Consider the following 24047-nt stretch of genomic DNA (forward strand, 5'->3'; position numbering starts at 1 on the left):
GTTAATTCGAGTGCGATCGAGGAACGGAAACCGAGAGCTGAAAAATAGAAAATGTTTTTATTAAATATTTGTTTTAATTATTTAAAATATGAGTGATACTTTTCTTTTTTTTCAAAATATGGGATTTTGAGATGATTTTATACGCCGGGACATAAATTTTATTGGTGTTGGTTTTTCAACAAAAATACAAACATTTTGGCAACCCGACTAATAAATTCACAAACTTATTTAAGCAAAATTATTTTTAAATCTTAAAAATATTTTAATCAAGCACTAATGGGCTATTTGGACCTTAACTTTCCTAATGGACCTAAGCTTTGTTAGTGTTTTATTTTACTATTTAAAGTGCAAAAATACCCCCACAATTCACATGCAAACTCACGCCCCACTCTCCAAAGTTTTTGAAACTCCTTTGTCCTCCAAGTAAACACACGGCACACACATCATAATTTAGAGAAAAATTCTTCAAGGTTTTCGAGGATTCATCGAGCCTGCATCTTCGTGCCGTCGTTCTTCAATCATCAACATAAATTCGTGCGTAAAAAACGCAAAGGCACGCCATATTCTTTCCTTCAAACATCTATTAGACCATAATATTTTATTTAATTGAGTTTTTGCATGAAAAACAAGTGCATCATGAAACAATTTCGCTTTTGTGGCACATGTCAATTTTAAAGCTTGTATTTTCTCCCAAAATCATGTTTATTATGATCTAAATGGGCTGGCATGATTAGGATAGAGTTAAGGGATGTTTTACATGTTTTAGAGAATCCCAAATCACCCCCAACAAGCTGCAAACGTGAATATCAGAAGCTAGGAACCCAATTATGTGATTGTGTCTTGGGGGCTCGTTAAGGGGAAAGGTGATGCATGGCTCGGTTTGGCTGGACCAAGGCTAAGCTAGGGTCCTGCTTGGGTCAAGGGAAGAGTCCTAGCCACGCTAGGACTCAAGCACCAGGGCTGGGAAGGAGTCTTAGCCAACCCGTGAGTTTCAAGGGGAAGAAGCGCATGGTTCAATAGATGGGCGGGAAGTGATGGCTCGGCTTGGGGGTCTTGGGCTAGGTCAGGACGAGTCATTAGGGTCCTATGAGGGCTGGGCAAGGGCGAGTGCAGCTTGGGTGGCTGTTAGCTCGAGAGGAGATGAAAGTCGTGAGTGAGCAAGGAAGTTGCGCAGGCTGTGCTGCTGAAGTCAGGAGCTTCGCTGTTGGGTTCTAGGCATTGGGATGGTCTGGACTGGGTCTGGGCGTGGTAGGGAAGGTTAGCGTCATGATGGATCAAGTGGTTAAGGGCTGGAATGTCCTAGTTGGGTTAGGAATCCTACTATTGCTAGGATACACACGCAAACCACATACAGATTTTGGGTTCGGTTCAAGGTAAGTTTGAGCGAGCTAGGTTCTAGGGGCTGGGCTTTGTCAGGAGGGTTACTAGGTGGGTTGGCTCGGGTTTGGCTCGACCATGGCTCGAGTATTTTGGGAGATGGCTCGGTGTGTTCGGTAATGTGTCAAAAACGAAAATTAAAGAAGAAAAATTGAATCCATTGGTCCACGGGTGTGGCTCATGATTTGGAATGTTAGAATAAATAATAAATATGTTATGTTTAAAATTTGGGATCAAAATAACGAGTTTTGGATTTATCCGAGATTTAATCGCCGCACCAAACGTTAATTAAAGAATTAATTGAAAGCGTAGATTTAGGCTTAATAAAATTATGAAAAATTATATTTGAGCTCAAATTATATTTGGGCTCAAATAATTATTAAAATTCTAATTTTTAAAGTTGGGGATTTTATATTAAGGTTTGATTTAATTCGTGATTAAAACGCATCAATACGTCACAATTAAAGATTAAATTAAAAGGCCTCGATTTATGCTAAATAAAAATACCAGAAAATTCATGTAAGCTTAAATAATTATTTGGGATATGTTAGAGTCAATGAAATTAAGAAAAAGTCAAAAACATGAAGTTTTACGTTTAGGGGTAAAACGATCATTTTACACGTAGAAATTAGTAAACGTCATGGCAGTGCTCTGAATGCTGTTTTGTATGCTAATATGATTATTTTAAATGTTTATGGATGTGATTATGATTTAATATGCTAAAATGTTCATTTTAAAATGTTTATGGATTTTTATATCAAAATGTTTATTTTAAATGTTTATAATTTAATATGTCAAAATGTTATTTTAAATGTTTATGATGTTGAAATTTTTATTTACAAGATTTATGGATTTTTATATGTTAAAAGCTTTCTGTTAAAAATTTTATGGATTTTTATGAGGAACGATAACGTTAATAGATATATGGCATGCTTGTTTTTAAAAGGAAAATTATATTAAATATATGATTTTTGTAAAGTGATGAAAATGTGAAAATTGGAGGAGGTGAAGTAATTGTGACTATTGAGAATATGAGGATATGAGGATAAGAATGGGGATGTCGTAAGGGGAAAAGGCTCTAGAGGGAGCTCGTTTATGGGAGAAGGCCCCGAGGGAGCCTCGACGATCGTACTTCCATTCGATGAGGATAAGACAGGGCCCAGTTGACCCGTGAGAGTGTTGCTGGTGTCCCCGTGGCCTAGTACTGTGGTTACATGTAGATGGATCCACATACTTTATGAGGATGAGGAAAGTCACAATTAACGATCTGAATCCAATAAAAAGGAAAAATGTTTATGATCATAATGAGAGGATACATGTTATGAATGAGGAAAAGGAAAATGTTGAGGTTTAAGTTATGCACGTTCATATGAATATGTTTATGATGATATGAAAAGGTTTATGAAAAATTTTTATGAAATGTTTATGTTTAAAGTTGATGCATCATTATGAAAATATTTTTATTTAAAGTTTATGCATCACGAAAATGTTTATGAAAATTATCGTACTTAAACTTTATGCATCTTCACGAAAATGATATTTTAAGTACAAGTATTTTTACGGTGCATGTGATATGTATATGTATTACTTGTTATCAAGATTATGATGTGTTGAGTCTTTACACTCACTAGGTGTGATTGATACAGGTGATTATGATAATAATGTCAATGGAGGTCTTGATGGTTGATCTGACTGGACTGAAGGTGCACATAACCCGAGGACCTATGCTAGTTTTTCGCACTAGATATGATTTATGATTCTAAGTGATGTTAAATATATTTTTACGACGATTTATTTATGAGTTATTTTTGAAAGGTTATAGTATGCACTATACTTTTCAAGTGTTATTTTTAGGTTTAGTAAAACGTTAGATAATTTTATGATAAACTATTTCCTTTGGTTTTCAAATTATAATTGGTTGATTTATTTTAAAATGATGTCAAAAATATTTTATAGTTTGGCCGAATGCTAAGTGATGTTTGAAAAAAAAATTCTAGTATTTTTTTAAGAGAACGAATAGCAGACGTTTCAATGAATATGGATATGTCGATATGAATACGAATATGGATATGGATACAAATATGAATATGAATATATTTATGATGATATGAATACGTTTATGAAAAAGTTTATGAAAATTTTTACGAAAATGTTTTTGAAAAATTTATGAAAATATTTATGTTTAAAGATGATGCATCATAATGAAAATTTTTTTATTCAAAGTTTATGCATCATGAAAATGTTTACGAAAATGTTCATGTTTAAAGTTTATGTATCTTCATGAAAACGATATTTTAAGTACAAGTATTTTGACTGTTGTATGTGACCTGTATACGTATTATGTTATCAAGATTATGGTGTGTTAAGTCTTTAGACTCACTAGGTTTGATTGAAGCAGATGATTATGATAATAATGTTAATGAAGGTCTTGATGGTTGATCTGACTAGATTGAATGTAAGGTCCAAAATTAGATGACGTAATCCAACTGCATGTGAATCTAAGAAATTAGGGAAAATGAGTAATTAATTTTTTTTAATTGCTAATTAATTATGTGACATACATGTTTATTTGTTAAATATGATTTTATTGTCATCATGCATAAAATGGTATTTTAGGGATATTCAAGTGACGACTGAGGAACGGAGACCGAGGGCTGAAGAAGATGTAAAATATTTTTATTAAATAATTATTTTTAATTGTTTAAAAGAAGGTCGATGCTTTTTAGTATCTTTTGAAAATAAAAGGGGTTTTGAGGTGATTTTATACGCCGGGACACGAATTTTATCGGTGTTGATTTTTCAACTAAAATACGAACTTTTCGGCAACCCGGCTAATAAATTCACATGCTTAATTAATCAAAACTTTGGTTAAAATTTTATTAATCCTAATTAAAGCTAATGGGCTTGAATTTTGTGGCTTAATAGGCCTAAAGCCTACTTAGTAAATTAATTAGTATTTAAAGTGTAAAAAATTTGCAAAACCTAGTCTACTTTGCACTCTAACCATCGGCCACCCTATATTTTATTCCGAAAACTCTCCACCCTCTAAAATAACACACGGCAGCACACTTACACATCACAGCCAAGGAAAAAATCGAGAGGATCAAGAATAAAGTTAGCCAAGGCGTCTCCCGTTCTTCGTCATCAACAGATATTCGAGCGTAATCTACGCAAAGACACGCCTTAATCTCCTTTTCTCATCCGTTACATCATAGTATTCTTTTATGCATGAAAAACATGAAAACAAGTGTTACTTTTATGTATTTTTGTTTTTAATCATCATATGAATTGTTAAGCAAAGTTTTTGATTCCTAAATCATGTTTTTATGTGCTTCAAAGGGCTGCCATGATTAGGAGATGATCAAGCCAAGTTTTGACATGAGTTAGACTCCTAGAACCACACCCTAAACACTACAAAATCGAGGGAAACTTGCTGGTGCAAATTCTATGCATGATCGCAAGCGTATGTTCACGAGGGAGGGGTCGACCAGGGTTTTGGATTGAGCCAAGGCTTGGTCAGGGCCTGTCATGGGTCAGGGCGAGAGTCTTAGCCATGCTAGGACTCACGATAAGGGCTGGGGAAGGAGTCCTAGCCATGCTAGGACTCCCACTCGAGAAACGCACTACATGAGTGTGGGAGAGGATAGGTGTCCAGGAGGTGAAGGGCTTGGTTCGGGGGTCATGGGCTGTGTTAGAAGGAGTCCCTAGGGTCCTAAGTAAGCGCACATGGGTTGGGTCCAAGGGTTGGGGCGTTGGCTGGAGCCACAAGATCCTTGAAGCTTAGATAGGTTTCTTGGCAAACATAGAGTCCAGTAGGGTACTATGGGATGTTGGGCACGTTTTGGCTCGACTTGGTTTGGGGGTAACTCGCGAAAATCAAAAGTTGGCTCGGGGTCGAAGTTTAGGTGTCATTTAGGGTTTTAAAAAGAAGAAAAAAATGGAAAACGGCTCACGGGGGTCGAGTCATGGTCCGTAAGGGCTAAAATAATATAAAAAGACTAAATTTAGAATTTAGGAATTTTATATTAAAGTTTGGTATTTTTCGAGATTAAAACACCGTTAAAACAATTAAGAAAAGATAATTGAAAAAGTCTAACATTTAAGCCAAATAAAATTATGAAAAAATTCACGTAAGCTTAAATAATTATTTGGGACATTTAGAGTCATGAAATCAAGAAAAAGTCGAAAACGTAAAATGTCGAACCCAGGGGTAAAACGGTCTTTTTGCACCGGGAAATTAGTAAAGGTCATGGCAGTGCCCTAAATGCTGTTTTTATGATATTATGATTATTTTGGAATGTTTAAGAATTTCTCATGATTTAATTATGATTTTTAAATGTTTAAAGGATTTTTACGATTTTTAAGAAGACATTTAAAATACATGTTGCATGCTTGGTTTCAAAATGAAAAAGGTTATGCATGATTTTTATAAAGTGATGTGAATGAAATACGTTGAAGGAAGTGAAGTGATTGTGACTAGTTCGTTAATAATGGCGATGTCGTGAGGGTGATGGTCCCAGTGGGAGCCTGACGATCGTGTTTCCATTATTACGAACATGAGGTTATGAGGTTTGAGGTAAAAATGAGAATGTCGTGAGGGAGAAGCCCAAAGGGAGCCCCGACGTTCGTATTTCTATTCAATCATGTTAGCCAAGGCTCAGTTGACCGGTGAGAGTGTCGCTGATATCCCCGCCGCCCAGTACTGTGGTTTTATGTAGATGGATCCATCGTCATGTCATGTCATGTTGAGGAAAGTCACAATTAACGATCTGAATTCAACAAAGGTTAAAGGAAAAGGAAAAATGTTTATGATCATGTTAAAGGATTTTATGTCATGTTGAGGAAATGTTAAAGTTTATGCATACATGAAATGTTATTTTTACTTAAAAGTATTTTTCACCGTTATAAGTTGACTGTATTATGTATTACTCGTTATAAAGATTATGGTGTGTTGAGTCTTTAGACTCACTAGGTGTGATGGATGCAGGTGGTTCTGAGGGAGGTCTTGATGAGTGATACTACTGGACTGATGGCGCACACAACTCGAGGACCAGCGCTACATTTTCCGCATTACGCTTTATGATTTCATTTAAAGATTTTAAGACTATTTATTTATGCTTTTGAGGGATTTTTGAGAGTTTAGTATGGGCTATACTTTTCAAATTATTGCTTATAAGTTTTGTAAAACAGTAGACGATTTTATTTTTATGACTATTGCCCTTGATTTTTAAAATGCTAGATGGTTGGTATTTTAGTTTAAAAGGGTAAAATATTTTATAAAAATATTTTCATGTGTTCTATGAGTTGGCCGAATTGTTTTAAAAAAAAAATTTCTAGTACTTTTAAAAGCAATAAAAAGATCAGGACGTTTCAGTTGGTATCAGAGCAAAGGTCCTGTAAAGGGTTGTGCCACCATCAGCGCCGGGAAGATCAGTCGTCAAGCCTCCATTGTAAGTTTTTTTTAAGCTTTATGTGATTCAGTGTGTTATTACCTACATGACGTTATGGATATCATGGTTATGTTACATGTTTATTAGCTTTTGAGTATTTTTGCTATGCATGCTTAAATTGCTAATTGAGTTAGGATTTGTCACATGATTAGAGAACTTAGATTTAAATGCATCTTGGTTACGCGTTAGAATTTGGAAAACATTCAGATAAAATGCCTCCTAGACGCATACCCGTTATCGAGAATCAGGCAGAGAACAGTGTTAATCGCCGAGGGAATAGTCAAAGAAATGTACCACCACCACCACCCCCACCTGGGGATCCTGCTACTCGTGCATTAGAGGGCATGGCTCGTCTTTTCGAGCAGCAGTTACAGCTGCAGTTACAGCAGATGCAGCAGCAGCAGCTACAGCAGCCACCTAGGCCACAGCAGGATATCTATGAGCAGTTCTGGAGGCTAGGGCCAAAGGAATTTTCTGGCACTACCGATCCTTTTGCTGCAGAGGGTTGGATCCGTTCACTTGAGGTACATTTTTGCTATCTTGATATGGGAGATGCGGACCGAGTGAGATGTACCACCTATCTGTTTAGAGATGACGCTTCTTTATGGTGGGAAGGAGCCGAGCATGGTGTTGACCTTGCCACGCTCACTTGGGCACAGTTCAAGACGAAGTTCTATGAGAAATATTTCACTCCGGATGCTAGGAGCCGAATAAAGAAGGAATTCATGGCTCTCCGCCAGTGATATGTCACTGTTGCTGAATTTGTAAAGAAGTACGATAGGGGTTGCCATTTTGTGCCCCTTATTGCCGGGGATGCTGAAGAAAAGCTGAGACACTTTATGGATGGCCTACGACCTACCATTCGGGATAAAGTTATGATGATGCGTCCGGAGAATTATTCTATGGCAGTTACTTATGCATATCAGGCTGAGCAGTCCTTGAAGGACATTGAGTTTGAGATTCAGCGCAAGAGGCAGCACTATCAGAATAACAATCAGCCGAATAAGAAGCCATATACGGGACCTCCTAGACCTCAAGGGCCTCAAAAGCCCCAAGGTCAAGTCAAGAAGCCAGTGCCACCAAAGCCACAGAATCCGGGAGCACCAAAGCCTGCTGAGAGGCAACCTTGCAAACAGTGCAACCGTACTCATCTTGGAAAATGCGAATGGGGATCTTATAAATGTTTCTACTGCAAGGAGGAGGGACACATAGCCAATGACTGCCCAAAGAGGAAAGCAGCTACTACGGCCCGAGCTTATGTTATGAACGCCGAGGAAGCTGAAGGAGAGACATACACTACACTCATCACGGGTAACCTAGGAATTTAACATTTTTATATTGCTTATTTCTGCATGAAATGTTAAGTTGGTTATTAGAATTGAATTGTGATTAAGTTTCAACCTAGAATAAATTAGGTTGCATGTTCTACTTAGTTGGACTTAAGCGATGATTTTAGAAACCATAGAAAAATGATTCGAATTTTTGTGCCTTATTTTATGTGAAGGATGTTATGATTCCAAATAAAAAGTTTTGGGGCCAAAATTAAAGAAAATCATAAAGGGGGTTTCGAATTTATTAGGGGGTCATTATGTAATTTTCGAAAATTTAAAGGACTTGAATGTAAATATTCGAAATTAAGGGACCTAAGTGCAAATTTCTGAATTATTAAGGATCAAAATGCAATTCCCAAAACATCAAGGGATAAATCACAATTTCGAATAATTCATGGACTTAATTGCAATAATTCAAAATTTTGGGGTCAATATTGCAAATTTCAAAAGTTGAGGGACTAAAGTGAAATTCTTCCTAGAAATGTTTAAGTTCAACACGAAATCTCCATCCAACCTTGGGAATTAATGATAGTAAATCCTTAAGTTTCAACACGAAAAGATTTAAAAGACATGTTCACCGTAGGGAGGATCATCATTCTAGGAGTAGCTACCTATGCTTTGCTAGATTCAGGAGCTACAAATTCCTTCATATCAGAAACCTTCATCAAAAGACTGAATATTACTCCTCAAGATATGGGTTTGGGTTTCAAAGTTTCGATTCCTTCCGGTGATCAGATGATCACATCTAAGATTGTTAAGAATCTGGAGCTTCGTTTATTCAAAGATGTTGTTCGGGCAGATCTTATTGTGCTTCCTATGCCCGAATTCGATATTATACTTGGGATGGATTGGCTATCAGCGAATGGAGCTTCGATTGATTTCCGTCAGCGATCAGTATCTATCAGGCCACCCAGTGGCAAATCTTTTGTTTTCGAGGCGGCGAGAAACAAGCAAATGCCGCACATTATCTCTTGTCTATGTGCGAGGAAGCTTATTAATCATGGATGCCAGGCGTATCTAGCATGTGTCACTACTACACATGAATCCATCAGCTAGAAGTTAGAGGATGTTGATGTTGTGAGAGATTTTCCTAGCGTCTTTCCCGAAGACGTTTCTGGCATTCCACCGGATCGTGAGGTGGAGTTCTCTATTGATCTCATGCCGGGCACTGTTCCTATATCTAAAGCACCTTATCGTCTAGCACCCGCTGAAATGAAAGAATTGAAAGATCAAATTCAAGAACTGCTAGACAAGGGTTCCATTCGCCCTATTTACTCTCCATGGGCGCTCCGATACTATTTTTGAAAAAGAAAGATGGTAGCATGCGTCTTTGCATCGATTATCGGGAGCTCAATAGGGTCACTATCAAAAATAAGTATCCACTGCCAAGAATTGAGGATTTATTTGACCAGTTGCAAGGAGCTTCGATATTTTCTAAAATTGTTCTGCGATCGGGATACCATCAATTGAAAGTTAAGGAGTCTGATGTTCACAAGACAGCATTTCGTACAAGATATGGGCACTATGAGTTTATGGTCATGCCATTCGGGTTGACCAATGCGCCAGTGATCTTCATGGATCTCATGAATCGCGTCTTTCAGCCGTATCTAGATCAGTTTATTATTTTCTTCATTGATGACATTTTGATCTATTCCAAGAGCAGAGAGGAGCATAGCCGTCATTTGATTACCGCACTGCAAGTACTGCAAGACAGAAAGCTTTATGCAAAATTCAGTAAGTGCGAGTTTTGGCTTCATAGAGTGGCGTTTTTAGGCCACATTATCTCTAGTAGTGGAGTGGAGGTCGATCCAAGTAAAGTGGAAGCAATGAGAGAGTGGCCAGTACCAAAGAGCGTCACCGAGATTCGTAGTTTCTTGGGACTAGCTGGCTATTGTCGCAAGTTTATTCAGGGGTTCTCATCTATAACGGTAACCATGACCGCCTTGACAAAGAAAAATGCAAAATCTATTTGGGGACCCGAGTGCCAAGACAGTTTTGACAAATTGAAGCAAGCCTTGATATCAGCGCCAGTGCTGTCTATGCCATAAGGGCAAGGGGATTATGTTCTTTATACCGACGTTTCTAAGCTTGGTTTGGGCGCAGTTCTTATGCAAAACGACCGAGTTATCGCCTATGCGTCAAGACAGTTGAAAATTCATGAAAATAACTACCCTACTCATGATCTTGAGCTTGCAGCAGTAGTCTTTGCACTGAAAATTTGGAGACACTACCTTTATGGGGAGAAGTGCAAGATATTCACCGATCATAAAAGTTTGAAATACTTCTTCACCCAAAAGGAGTTGAATATAAGACAGCGCAGATGGCTCGAATTGGTAAAGGACTATGATTGTGACATTAGCTACCATCCGGGAAAAGCTAATGTAGTGGCAGATGCATTGAGCAGAAAAGCAGCAGTTATCACTCAGTTATCGCTCCAAAGACCGTTGCAGTCCGAGATACAGCGGTTTGAGCTTGCAGTGTATGCTAGGGGCGAGGCCCCTAATCTTGCCACATTATCAGTCCAGTCGATATTGAGAGATAAAATCCGTGATGGACAGTCCACTGATGAGCAGTTGCAAAAGTGGAGATCTAGAGATGAAGCCAAGGGCCGGAATTTGTACTTAGTGGGGGACGGATTAGTCCGTTATCGAGACCGTCTATGGGTTCCTAGTGACGATTCTTTGAGACATCTCATTATGAAGGAAGCCCATGACACACCTTATTCCATTCATCCGGGCAGTACAAAGATGTATAGGGACTTGCAGTTGTTGTATTGGTGGCCAGACATGAAGAGAGACATCTTGAGGTATGTATCCGAGTGTTTGACTTGTCAGCAAGTCAAAGCAGAGCATCAGAGGCCAGCGAGAAAATTGAAGCAACTCCCTATTCCCGAGTGGAAATGGGAAAATATCACCATGGACTTTGTTGTAGGATTGCCTAAGACTGTTAAGGGATTTAATGCCATTTGGGTGATAGTTGATCGTCTTACGAAATCAGCGCATTTTCTACCTATTAAGACGACATTCACCATGGTTCAGTATGCCGACTTGTATATTCGAGAGATAGTTCGGCTGCATGGGATTCCTGTATCCATTGTTTCTTATAGAGATCCGAGGTTCACGTCATCTTTTTGGAAGAGTCTGCATGCAGCGATGGGGACCAAGTTACTATTCAGTACAGCATTCCATCCTCAGACCGATGGCCAGTCAGAGAGAGTTATAAAGATTTTGGAGGATCTACTGCGAGCATGTGTTATTGATTTCCAAGGCAGTTGGGAACCAAAGTTACCTCTAGTGGAGTTCACCTACAATAACAGTTTCCAATCATCAATTGGGATGGCTCCTTTTGAGGCACTCTATGGAAGGAAGTGTAGATCTCCTATTCATTGGGACGAGGTTGAGGAAAGAAGGGATATTGGTCCAGATGTGATTGAAGAGACAGCTGAGCTTGTAGTCAAAATTCGTGATAGAATGAAGACTGCACAAAGCCGAGAGAAGAGTTATACGGACAAAAGGCGAAGGGACTTAGAGTTTGCAGTGGGCTGTTGCGACTTTGATTGTTGCACTCCCAAGAGCAGGTTGTCCACAAGTAGTATAATTCGGTGAGTCCGAATATCGTATCCACAGGGAAGCTAAGGTAATTACAAGTCCACTACAATGTCTTTTTGTTTTTGTTTTTGTTTCTTTTTAATTTTAATTGAATCTTTAATGGGTAAATTTTAATTGTTCAAATTTAAATTTAAGTAGTTGAGATTAAAGGATCCACTCTTGGTATTTTAATAAAGTTAACATTAACGAACAATATTGAAATCCACTTAATAAAATGGTTCCAATATATTAAATAATCATATTTATATTATGTTATAAATTATAATCTTATAAGTACATAATATATACCAAAACTTATAAATGTGGTCAAGTATTTATTGTGCTATATATATTTGTAAACACTAAATCAAGGTTCCCACTTTAAATGGTTGGTAAAACCAAACAAACATTTAAATGGTACCAATAAATTAATACTATAATATATTCATATATAATAAATCAAGGAATCCAAGTTAAATGGTTGGTAAAACCAAACTAACATTTAAATGGTTCCAAGAATTTAATATTATAATATATTTATATATAATAACTCAAGGCATCCATTTTAAATGGTTGGTAATACCAAACTAACATTTAAATGGTTCCAAGAATTTAGTGTAACATATAGCAACAATAAATCAAAACTCCCACTTATAAGTAGGGTATAAAAATGCTTAAAGAAATAAATATAACATAAACAATAAATAATGATTAAATAATATAAAACATAGATTCTTACCTTATAATAACCTTATTATCATGCCAAGAGCTTCACCTTATCATCTCAACTTTAGGAAGTTAGCTATTCATTATTCAAAGTGTAAAACTTTGAATATGAAATTAACATGCTAATTATATTTAAATGAAGAAATAAAAGAAAAATATAGAGAGAAATATTATGAACTCAAAGATTTGTTCATAGAATGAGGGGTATCTCAATACATTACAATGCACCCCTATTTATAGCCAAATTTGGGGAGACAACCACAAATAAAATATTATTTTTTACACATAAGTCTTCATTGGTGTTCCAAGAAATTAATATTATATTGCACATCACTTTTGACAAGCATCTTCTCCGAATTTTCTTCTTCACATAAAATGAAACATGTGGATAATTGAGTTGTCTAGTTGTGGTATTTTTTTCAGAATATTTGACCAAGTAGTTTGAGAGATATGGTCAAAATACTAGAGCATGGTAAAACTGCCACTCCTTCGGTAACTTTAATTGTTGCTTAATTTGATCCCAATTGTGAGAGGATTTTTATCTCATGCTTGCCACCAATATTGTAGATATTAACATCAACTTTCTACAGGTCCAAGAATCATCTTAATCCCATTTGCAACGCCAAGGTTATTCTTGTTTTATCGAACCTGTAAAAATAGTAAAAACTTATAATTACACAACAACTTATATTTTATTCAATTTATTATAAAACATATAAACATAAAAATTTAATAAAACAAAAACTATATATTTATATTATAAAACATTTAATTAATGTACAATTTTTATGTTTATCACACCTCCCAACCAGCTTATTGCTAGTCCCTAGCAATTTAAGCGTTAATAGCAATACAAAACATATTGATTAATTTAAATAGAAATGTAATCAGAACTATCTAAGTGTTTAAATAAAATTTGAAAACTGTCAAAGTTATATCAAGATCATCATAATTATAATTTATGAAATAATTTGAGATGATTAATTCAAAGCTTATTTTAGGTAGTTAAATGTACACGGCCTTCAGAAATTCCTAGTAAGAGTCTCAACTCCATATCCTCACAGGTTAATAAATGTTTCAATTTATGGCAACGATTTCTCTCATGGAGTTGGAATACAGATAAATGCTCAGAAAAATGGTTTACAGAATGCAGACAGACAAACGAGCCAAACTAATCAAAAGATAGAAAATCAATTGATTTAAAATCCAGTTGTTCTTATTATATTTTTTTTTCCTGATTTTTTTTTTTTTTTACATCATGGAATCAGACTAAGTTTATGCTTTTTGACCACATATTTATTTAATTTGTACAATGTATTTCTCTCTTTCTTTTTTTATTTTTTTTTTATTTTTTTATTCTTATGAGAGAAAAATGGGTCGCAGCATATAACTTAAAAATTACATAGATCTTCAACATCTTTCTTTTTGTATTTTTCTTTTTTTTTTCTTTTTTTTTTCAGGAAATATATATTTTTTTTTTCAAAATAAGAACTCAAGATCTAAACAATAGATAGTCTCTCTCATGATCAATAAAGGCTCGAAAGCTGTTTTCTCAGTCCTCTCCACTCACTCACAAAATATGTGTGAGTTCAAAAATTTTAGGCACTCTTATAAGGTATATCTTGGGCCATATACTTTACTACCTAATTTTATCACAATGGTTAATTACTCAAAAAGATTTCATAAATCATATTTTTATATTGATCAGAATATTAAAAATGACCTTTTTTCAAATAAAATTTAAACATTCTTAAATAGATTAATGCATGTTCTAATTTAAATCTTTCAAATATGTAATGTATGACATTTTTGCAAAAAATTACTAAGGTACAAACAATAAACATGGTTTTATTTTAAAATAATATTTAATTTTTTTTTTAAATTTGTTTTTTTTTTTTTTTTATATGTGTTCTCCCCCCAATCAGAATATGACATTGTCCCTAATGTCAAAATAGCTATTAATAAAGAGTACATAATGAAAGAGATATCACCTGGAACTTTATTGAAGATAACAAACTGAAACAAACGCAAACCAATCCACGACTTTTGAATCAATGATCCAACTTCCTTTTCTTACTGCTTGATTGCGACCAATTGATCTTTGTTATCATCGGATCAGGCTTATGAACAAAAGCTTCCAAATCATCAATTAATTGATCGGCAGTCGAAGCACAGATGAGCATCCGTCGTGAATTTTCTGAAATGAAATTCTGTTCCACAGCTTTATCAAGAAATGTCAACAAACTGTCATAATAATTATTGATATTCAACAAGCCCACGGGTTTATTATGGATATTAAGTTGTGCCCAAGAAACAGTGTGAAAAATTTCTTCTAATGTACCAAAACCACCTGGTAGTGCGATAAAAGCATCAGAATTTTCAATCATTTGAGTGATTCTTTCATACATAGAAGAAACTTTTAATTCCTCCCCAATCGTAACACCTATAATATTTCCTTCAGCTAAAGTTATAGGAATAATACCCAATACTTGACTACCTCCAAGATGAGCAGATGTTGAAACAGATCCCATTAACCCAATATTACCTCCCCCATATACCAAGTGAATTTTTCTCTCAGCCAATATCTTTCCAAGATTATTCGCTGCTTCTACAAACACTTCATTTTTTCCAGGACTCGACCCACAAAATACACAAATATTTTTCAATGTTTGTGCAGAGGATCCAGTCATGTTTTTACTTTCCTTTTTTTTTTTTTTTCTGCGAAAGTAGAAAGAAAGATGAGAGATTTTATAGGGGTAATATGTTATCATGACAAAACTATGGGTCACAGCTGTAAACAGAATAAATAGTAAAAAAATAATGACACACATGCTTATAAACAGTAGTGTGATTGTGGCTCACAATTTTCCTCTGGTTTTACGTCCAGAAACGGCTTCAACGCCTTCTATGAGTCGAGGATATGCTTCCCATCCAATTTTCTTATAAATTGGCAAACAGGGTCTTTTTTAGTCAGATTCCCAAGACTATGACGCTCATCTTGAAATTGTTTCCATAAACGGAGAAGTTCAATATGCACATGTCCACTAGAATGCGTCTCAAGAGTCAATAAGATGTTATCTAAAGACTCCTTACTCAGCCCATTCTTAATGAAATCAATTTTATCTTCTCTGTTATTGGAAACACATCCCAAAGATCTGCATCGTTTGTCACAAGTCCATCTTGCACACTTATGACAAACCCCTAAACTTTTGGCCCTTCGTTTTTTCGCATAAGTGCTTTTTCCTAATCCAGGCAAATACCGAATAAGCAATGATTGTGGAACTTCTCCTCCTAATCGGACCTTAGCTTCTATTACAAGACGAATATCTTCTGGAATTCTTTTTTGCATTAGTAATCTCAATCTTTCACACCTTCCTGCATAAATTTTTCTTAGAACATTTTCAGAAACAGAGGGAAAATATTTACAAATTTTTGAGAGAATTTCATCCATTTTGAAAAGAAAAGAAATGATTTTTTTTTTTTAAATTTTTGTATCAGCAATTGTGGGAAACTGATTTAACCGACTATGAGAGTCACGGAGTACCGTTATCCGCCATTTAACCGGGAAAATAAAAAGATTAAGAAAACCTGAAATAAAAACAAACAATAATCAAATGCAACACAAAAAAAAATCAAGGATCAGAAAGGGAAATAAACTCTTCTTGAAAGATTTCATTTTCCAAAAATGGTTTAAGCCTTTGTCCATTCACTTTAAAAACATCACCATTTTTAGGATTTTCAATATCCACAGCTCCATAAGGATACACATGCTTTATAACATATGGGCCTGTCCATCTTGATCGTAATTTTCCTGGGAATATGTGAAGTCGAGAATTATAAAGCAAAACTTTTTTACCAATCTCAAAAGATTTTCTAAGAATTGTTTTATCATGAAATGATTTGATTTTTGCTTTATAAATCCTTGAATTCTCATACGCATCATTTCTGAGTTCATCAAGTTCATTAAGTTGCAATTTACGCAATTTGTTGGCATCATCCATGCTTGAATTTAAAGTTTTTATCGCCCAATAAGCTTTATGTTCCAATTCCACAGGCAAATGACAATGTTTTCCATAAACCAACCTATAGGGAGACATACTCAATGATGTTTTAAAAGCTGTTCGATATGCCCACAGTGCATCATTAAGTCGCAGAGACCAGTCTTTTCTATTTGAGTTAACAGTTTTTTCCAAAATTTGCTTTATCTCCCTATTAGCTAATTCAACTTGTCCATTTGTTTGAGGATGATAAGGAGTTGTTACTTTGTGAGTAATACCATATTTTTTCATTAATGAAGCAAATGGTTTATTAACAAAGTGAGTTCCCCCATCACTTATCATAGCTCGAGGAATTCCGAATCTACTAAAAATATTTTCTTTCAAAAATTTGATGACGATTTTATGATCATTTGTTCGACATGGAATTGCCTCTATCCATTTGGAAACATAATCAACTGCAACTAAAATATACAAGTATCCAAACGACGGTGGAAAAGGTCCCATAAAATCTATTCCCCAACAATCAAATATTTCAATTTCAATGATAGGATTCAAAGGCATCATGTTTCTTTTTGAAATCGCACCCAATTTTTGACAATTTTCACAGATCTTGCAGATTTCGTGGGTGTCTTTAAACAAAGTGGGCCAATAAAATCCACACTGCAAGATTTTTGCAGCTGTTTTCTTTGAAGAAAAATGTCCCCCGCATGCTTCTGAATGACAAAATTTAATGACACTACTTACCTCATTGTCGGGTATGCAACGTCGAAAAATTTGATCCGGACAATACTTGAACAGATACGGATCATCCCAATAAAAGTTTTTTACCTCATTCAAAAATTTTCTTTTATCTTGGGAACTCCATTGCGGTGGCATTTTTCCTGTCACAAGAAAATTTACTATGTTAGCAAACCAAGGTGTAGTAGTAACTGAAAATAGATGTTCATCAGGAAAATTATCGTTAATTGGTGTCATTTCAAAAGATGATCCTGTTACTAGTCTCGATAAATGATCGGCTACGACATTCTCGGTTCCTTTTTTATCTTTGATTACAATGTCAAATTCTTGGAGCAACAAAATCCATCGTATCAGTCGTGGCTTTGCATCCTGTTTGGTCAACAAATATCTAATAGCAGAATGATCAGTAAACACGATAGTTGTTGATCCAATCAAATAAGAACGAAATTTATCTAATGCAAATATTACAGCAAGTAGCTCTTTTTCAGTTGTGGAGTAATTCATTTGAGCATTGTTTAAAGTTCTACTTGCATAATATATCACATAAGGCTTACCGTTTCTTCTTTGACCCAATACTGCACCGACTGCATAATCACTCGCATCGCACATGATTTCAAATGGTAAAGACCAATCAGGAGGTTGCATGATAGGAGCTGATGTTAAATGTCGAATGATTTTATCAAAAGCATTTTGACATTCTTGAGTCCACTCAAATGCACTGTCTTTTGTTAAGAGGTTACAAATGGGTTTAGAGATTAAACTAAAGTCCTTTATAAACCTCCTATAAAATCCAGCATGTCCCAAAAATGAGCGAATTTCTTTAATGGTTTTTGGAGGGGGTAAATTGGCAATGACATCAACTTTTGCTTTATCGACTTCAATTCCATGAGATGACACGACATGTCCCAAAACAATTCCAGAAGTAATCATGTAATGACATTTTTCCCAATTTAAAATAAGACCTTTTTCCTCGCATCTTTTTAAAACTTTTTCCAAATTTTCAAGACAATTATCAAATGTATTCCCAAAAACAGTTAAATCATCCATAAAAATTTCCAAACAATTTTCAACCATGTCGCAGAAAATGCTTAGCATACATCTTTGAAATGTTGCTGGGGCATTGCATAAACCAAATGGCATCCTTCTGAATGCAAATGTTCCAAAAGGACATGTGAATGTAGTTTTTTCTTGATCTTCGAGTGCAATGGGAATTTGATAATAGCCTGAATATCCGTCAAGAAAACAGTAGTAGGGATGACCTGCTACTCTTTCTAAAATTTGATCCAAAAATGGTAATGGAAAATGATCTTTTCTAGTGGCGTCATTTAATTTTCTATAATCAATACACATCCGCCAACTAGATGGGACTCGACTTGTTAACAATTCACCTTTTTCATTTTTTATCACTGTGATGCCAGATTTTTTTGGAACTACTTGTGTTGGGCTTACCCACTTACTATCTGAAATAGGGTAGATAATTCCAACATCAAGTAGTTTGAGAACTTCAGTTTTCACAACATCTTTCATGTGTGGATTTAATCTCCTTTGTGGTTGTTGAGATGTTTTTGCATTTTCTTCTAAGTGAATTTTGTGTGTGCAAATTAGTGGATTAATGCCCTTAAGATCTTTTAGTGTCCAACCAATTGCATTTTTATGTCTTTTAAGCATATCAACTAATTTACCTTCTTGATTACTTGAGAGTTTGGAAGAAATTACCACCGGATATGTTTCATCTTCTCCAAGAAATGCATACTTCAATTCTTCTGGCAAGGGTTTTAACTCCAATACTGGTGGTTCGTCTTTGTTCTCATATTTTTCATCAAATTCTTTCTCTGATCCTGGTAACGAGTGATACCTGAAAAAATCGTCAAGATCAATTTCAATATTTTCTTTAACAGTTTCAATTGAACAAATATCTAATTGATCACGAGTACTCCCTTCTTGAATGTTTTCTTCCACAAGAGTTTCAATAAGATTTTCATCTTCACTTTCATCTCCTTTGTCATGTGGTTGCTTACAAAGATTAAAAACATTGAGCTCCAAGGTCATGTTACCAAATGACAACTTCATTATTCCATTCCTGCAATTTATAAGAGCATTAGAAGTTGCTAAAAATGGACGACCTAAAATTACAGGAATTGCATTACAAGCTTCAATAGGTTGTGTATCTAAAACTATGAAATCGACAGGATATACAAAGTTATCAACTTGGACCAACACGTCTTCTACCATACCTCTTGGCACTTTAACAGATCTATCAGCAAGTAAAAGTGTTACCGAAGTAGGTTTTAACTCGCCTAGATTGAGTTCTTGATAAACTGAATATGGAAGTAAATTCACACTAGCTCCAAGGTCAAGCAAGGCTTTTTTAATCTTTCGTTCTCCAATAATACACGAAATAGTAGGACAACCAGGGTCTTTGTATTTCAAAGCATTATTATTTTGAATGATTGCACTTACTTGTTCGGCTAAAAATGCTTTCTTTTTCACATTCAATTTTCTTTTCACAGTGCACAAGTCTTTCAAAAATTTGGCATATGATGGTACCTGTTTTATTGCATCTAATAAAGGAATATTAACTTTTACTTGTTTAAAAATATCATATATATCAGAATTCAAATTTGATTTTTTTGTATTTTTCAATGCATGAGGGAATGGTGGTGACACTGTCTGTTGAACCTCCTCTTCGCAAGTTATGGGTTCCACTTCCTTACCCTTTGGAGTTGATTTATCATCATCTTCACAAGGTTCAAGAATGGATTTTTCCACAACCTTACCACTTCGAAGGGTAATAACAGATTTTACCTGATCCATCGGTTGAGTTCCAGAAGTTCCAATTTGTGTATGATGATCCTTGGGATTAGGCAGAGGTTGTGAAGGAAATTTACCTTTTTCATGAACATTAAGTGCAGATGCAAATTTAGCAAGAGTATCTTTCAAGTCTGTCATGGTTTGAGCAGTTTGAGTATTGATAGACTCTTGCTTTGCAATGAAAGAATTCAATGTATCTTCCAAATTTCTTTTCGGCGGAGGAACATAAGGTGCATAATTTTGAAAATTTTGTTGATTTTGAAAATGTGGTTGCGGAAATTGTGCAGCATTATCATTCCTCCAACTAAAATTTGGATGATTTCGCCAACCTGGATTGTAATTTTGAGAAAATGGTTCAAAATTTGGCCTTTTGAAATTGTTCAAAACATTGGCTTGCTCATGGAGACATTCTTTAAAAGAGGGCAAAGTGGGACAATCTTTTGTAAAATGATCACTTGTATCACAGATGTGACACACAATTTCTTGAACAGATTTTAATTGACCATTCTTTTTCAATTCAAGTGCCTCAACTTTTCTTGCCAAAGAGGTAAATCTAGCTTGAAGATCATGTTCATCTTTGAGAGTGTACATACCTCCACCAGATGTAGGAGATTGAATCTTGTTTGATGGTTCGATTGTACCTATAGTGTCCCAATTTTGAGCATTTTCAGCTAATGAATCGAGATACTCAATTGCCTCGTTCGGATCTTTATCTTCAAATGTTCCATTACACATAAATTCAACCATTTGCCTATCTTTAGGTGTTAAGCCTTCATAAAATTGAGAAACAACTCTCCAAATTTCAAAACCATGATGTGGACAAAGATTAAGCAATTCTTTGTATCTATCCCAACACTGATAAAAAGTTTCTCCTTGTTTTTGAGTGAAAGTGATGATTTGCCTTTTGAAAGAATTTGTTCTATGAGATGGAAAAAACTTTTTCAAAAATTGTTGTTGCAATTCATCCCAAGTTCGAATGGATCCCGATCTAAGATTTTGTAGCCAAGTTTTAGCTTTATCTTTTAAAGAAAAAGGAAAAAGCTTAAGGCGAATGGTGTTCATGCTACAATTTAGATCATTATATGTGTTGCACACTTCTTCAAACTCTCGTAAATGCATGTATGGATTTTCAGAATCTAAGCCATGAAAGTTGGGTAAAAGTTGGATAATACCAGGCTTAAAATTGAAATGAGATGCATCAGGGGGAAAAACTAGACATGAAGGTGCACTAGTACGTGTAGGATTCATGTGATCTCTAAGTGTTCTTCGTCTATCATGATCATGTTGAGATTGAATTTCATCTTCATTTTCTTGGATGGGTTCTTCCGCCATGTTTTGTAAAAATAAAGGGTTATTTCGAATGAGTCGACCACTAAGTGTACGTGACCAAATGCTCATGCAAATGCAAAACAAAAAGAAAAAAAAAAAAAAAAAACACAAAAGCAATAAAAAGAAAAATAAACTTTAAACAATATTAAATAGACTTGAAATTAAATTATACTTCCCCGGCAACGGCGCCAAAAACTTGTTGCGACTTTGATTGTTGCACTCCCAAGAGCAGGTTGTCCACAAGTAGTATAATTCGGTGAGTCCGAATATCGTATCCACAGGGAAGCTAAGGTAATTACAAGTCCACTACAATGTCTTTTTGTTTTTGTTTTTGTTTCTTTTTAATTTTAATTGAATCTTTAATGGGTAAATTTTAATTGTTCAAATTTAAATTTAAGTAGTTGAGATTAAAGGATCCACTCTTGGTATTTTAATAAAGTTAACATTAACGAACAATATTGAAATCCACTTAATAAAATGGTTCCAATATATTAAATAATCATATTTATATTATGTTATAAATTATAATCTTATAAGTACATAATATATACCAAAACTTATAAATGTGGTCAAGTATTTATTGTGCTATATATATTTGTAAACACTAAATCAAGGTTCCCACTTTAAATGGTTGGTAAAACCAAACAAACATTTAAATGGTACCAATAAATTAATACTATAATATATTCATATATAATAAATCAAGGAATCCAAGTTAAATGGTTGGTAAAACCAAACTAACATTTAAATGGTTCCAAGAATTTAATATTATAATATATTTATATATAATAACTCAAGGCATCCATTTTAAATGGTTGGTAATACCAAACTAACATTTAAATGGTTCCAAGAATTTAGTGTAACATATAGCAACAATAAATCAAAACTCCCACTTATAAGTAGGGTATAAAAATGCTTAAAGAAATAAATATAACATAAACAATAAATAATGATTAAATAATATAAAACATAGATTCTTACCTTATAATAACCTTATTATCATGCCAAGAGCTTCACCTTATCATCTCAACTTTAGGAAGTTAGCTATTCATTATTCAAAGTGTAAAACTTTGAATATGAAATTAACATGCTAATTATATTTAAATGAAGAAATAAAAGAAAAATATAGAGAGAAATATTATGAACTCAAAGATTTGTTCATAGAATGAGGGGTATCTCAATACATTACAATGCACCCCTATTTATAGCCAAATTTGGGGAGACAACCACAAATAAAATATTATTTTTTACACATAAGTCTTCATTGGTGTTCCAAGAAATTAATATTATATTGCACATCACTTTTGACAAGCATCTTCTCCGAATTTTCTTCTTCACATAAAATGAAACATGTGGATAATTGAGTTGTCTAGTTGTGGTATTTTTTTCAGAATATTTGACCAAGTAGTTTGAGAGATATGGTCAAAATACTAGAGCATGGTAAAACTGCCACTCCTTCGGTAACTTTAATTGTTGCTTAATTTGATCCCAATTGTGAGAGGATTTTTATCTCATGCTTGCCACCAATATTGTAGATATTAACATCAACTTTCTACAGGTCCAAGAATCATCTTAATCCCATTTGCAACGCCAAGGTTATTCTTGTTTTATCGAACCTGTAAAAATAGTAAAAACTTATAATTACACAACAACTTATATTTTATTCAATTTATTATAAAACATATAATATTTAAAAATTTAATAAAACAAAAACTATATATTTATATTATAAAACATTTAATTAATGTACAATTTTTATGTTTATCATGGGCGACCACGTGTTTGTAAAGATAGCACCCATGAAGGGTGTTATGCGCTTTGGCAAGAAAGGCAAGCTTAGTCCAAGATTTATAGGTCCGTTCGAGATTTTGGAGAGGATTGGGACACTAGCTTATAGAGTGGCATTGCCACCCGCACTTTCTGGAGTTCACAATGTGTTCCACATTTCGATGCTGCGGAAGTACATGTCGAATCCGTCACATGTGCTTAATTATGAACCTCTCCAACTAACTCCAAATATGTCTTATGAGGAAAGACCTGTCCAGATTTTGGCTAGACAAGAAAGACGATTGCGAAACAAAGTCATTCCAATGGTCAAGGTCAAGTGGCTGAATCACTCGGAAGAGGAAGCTACTTGGGAAACCGAGAGGGACTTGAAGGGTCGCTATCCAAATTTATTCGGTAAGTCTTATTTCGAAGACGAAATTTTATTTAAAGGGGGGAGGAATTGTAAGGTCCAAAATTAGACGACGTAATCCAACTGCATGTGAATCTAGGAATTTAGGGAAAATGAGTAATTAATTTATTTTAATTGCTAATTAATTATGTGACATACATGTTTATTTGTTAACTATGATTTTATTGTCATCATGCATAAAATGGTATTTTAGGGATATTCAAGTGACGATCAAGGAACGGGGACCGAGGGCGGAAGAAAATGTAAAATATTTTAATTAAATAATTATTTTTAATTTTTTAAAAGAAGGTCGATGCTTTTTAGTATCTTTTGAAAATAAAGGGGTTTTGAGGTGATTTTATACGCCGTGACACGAATTTTATCGGTGTTGGTTTTTCAACTAAAATTCGAACTTTTCGGCAACCCGGCTAATAAATTCACATGCTTAATTAATCAAAACTTTGGTTAAAATTTTATTAATCCTAATTAAAGCTAATTGGCTTGAATTTTGTGGCTTAATAGGC

Source organism: Primulina eburnea, chromosome 12 (assembly GCF_022965805.1).
Source record: "Primulina eburnea isolate SZY01 chromosome 12, ASM2296580v1, whole genome shotgun sequence".
Taxonomy (NCBI): Eukaryota; Viridiplantae; Streptophyta; class Magnoliopsida; order Lamiales; family Gesneriaceae; genus Primulina; species Primulina eburnea.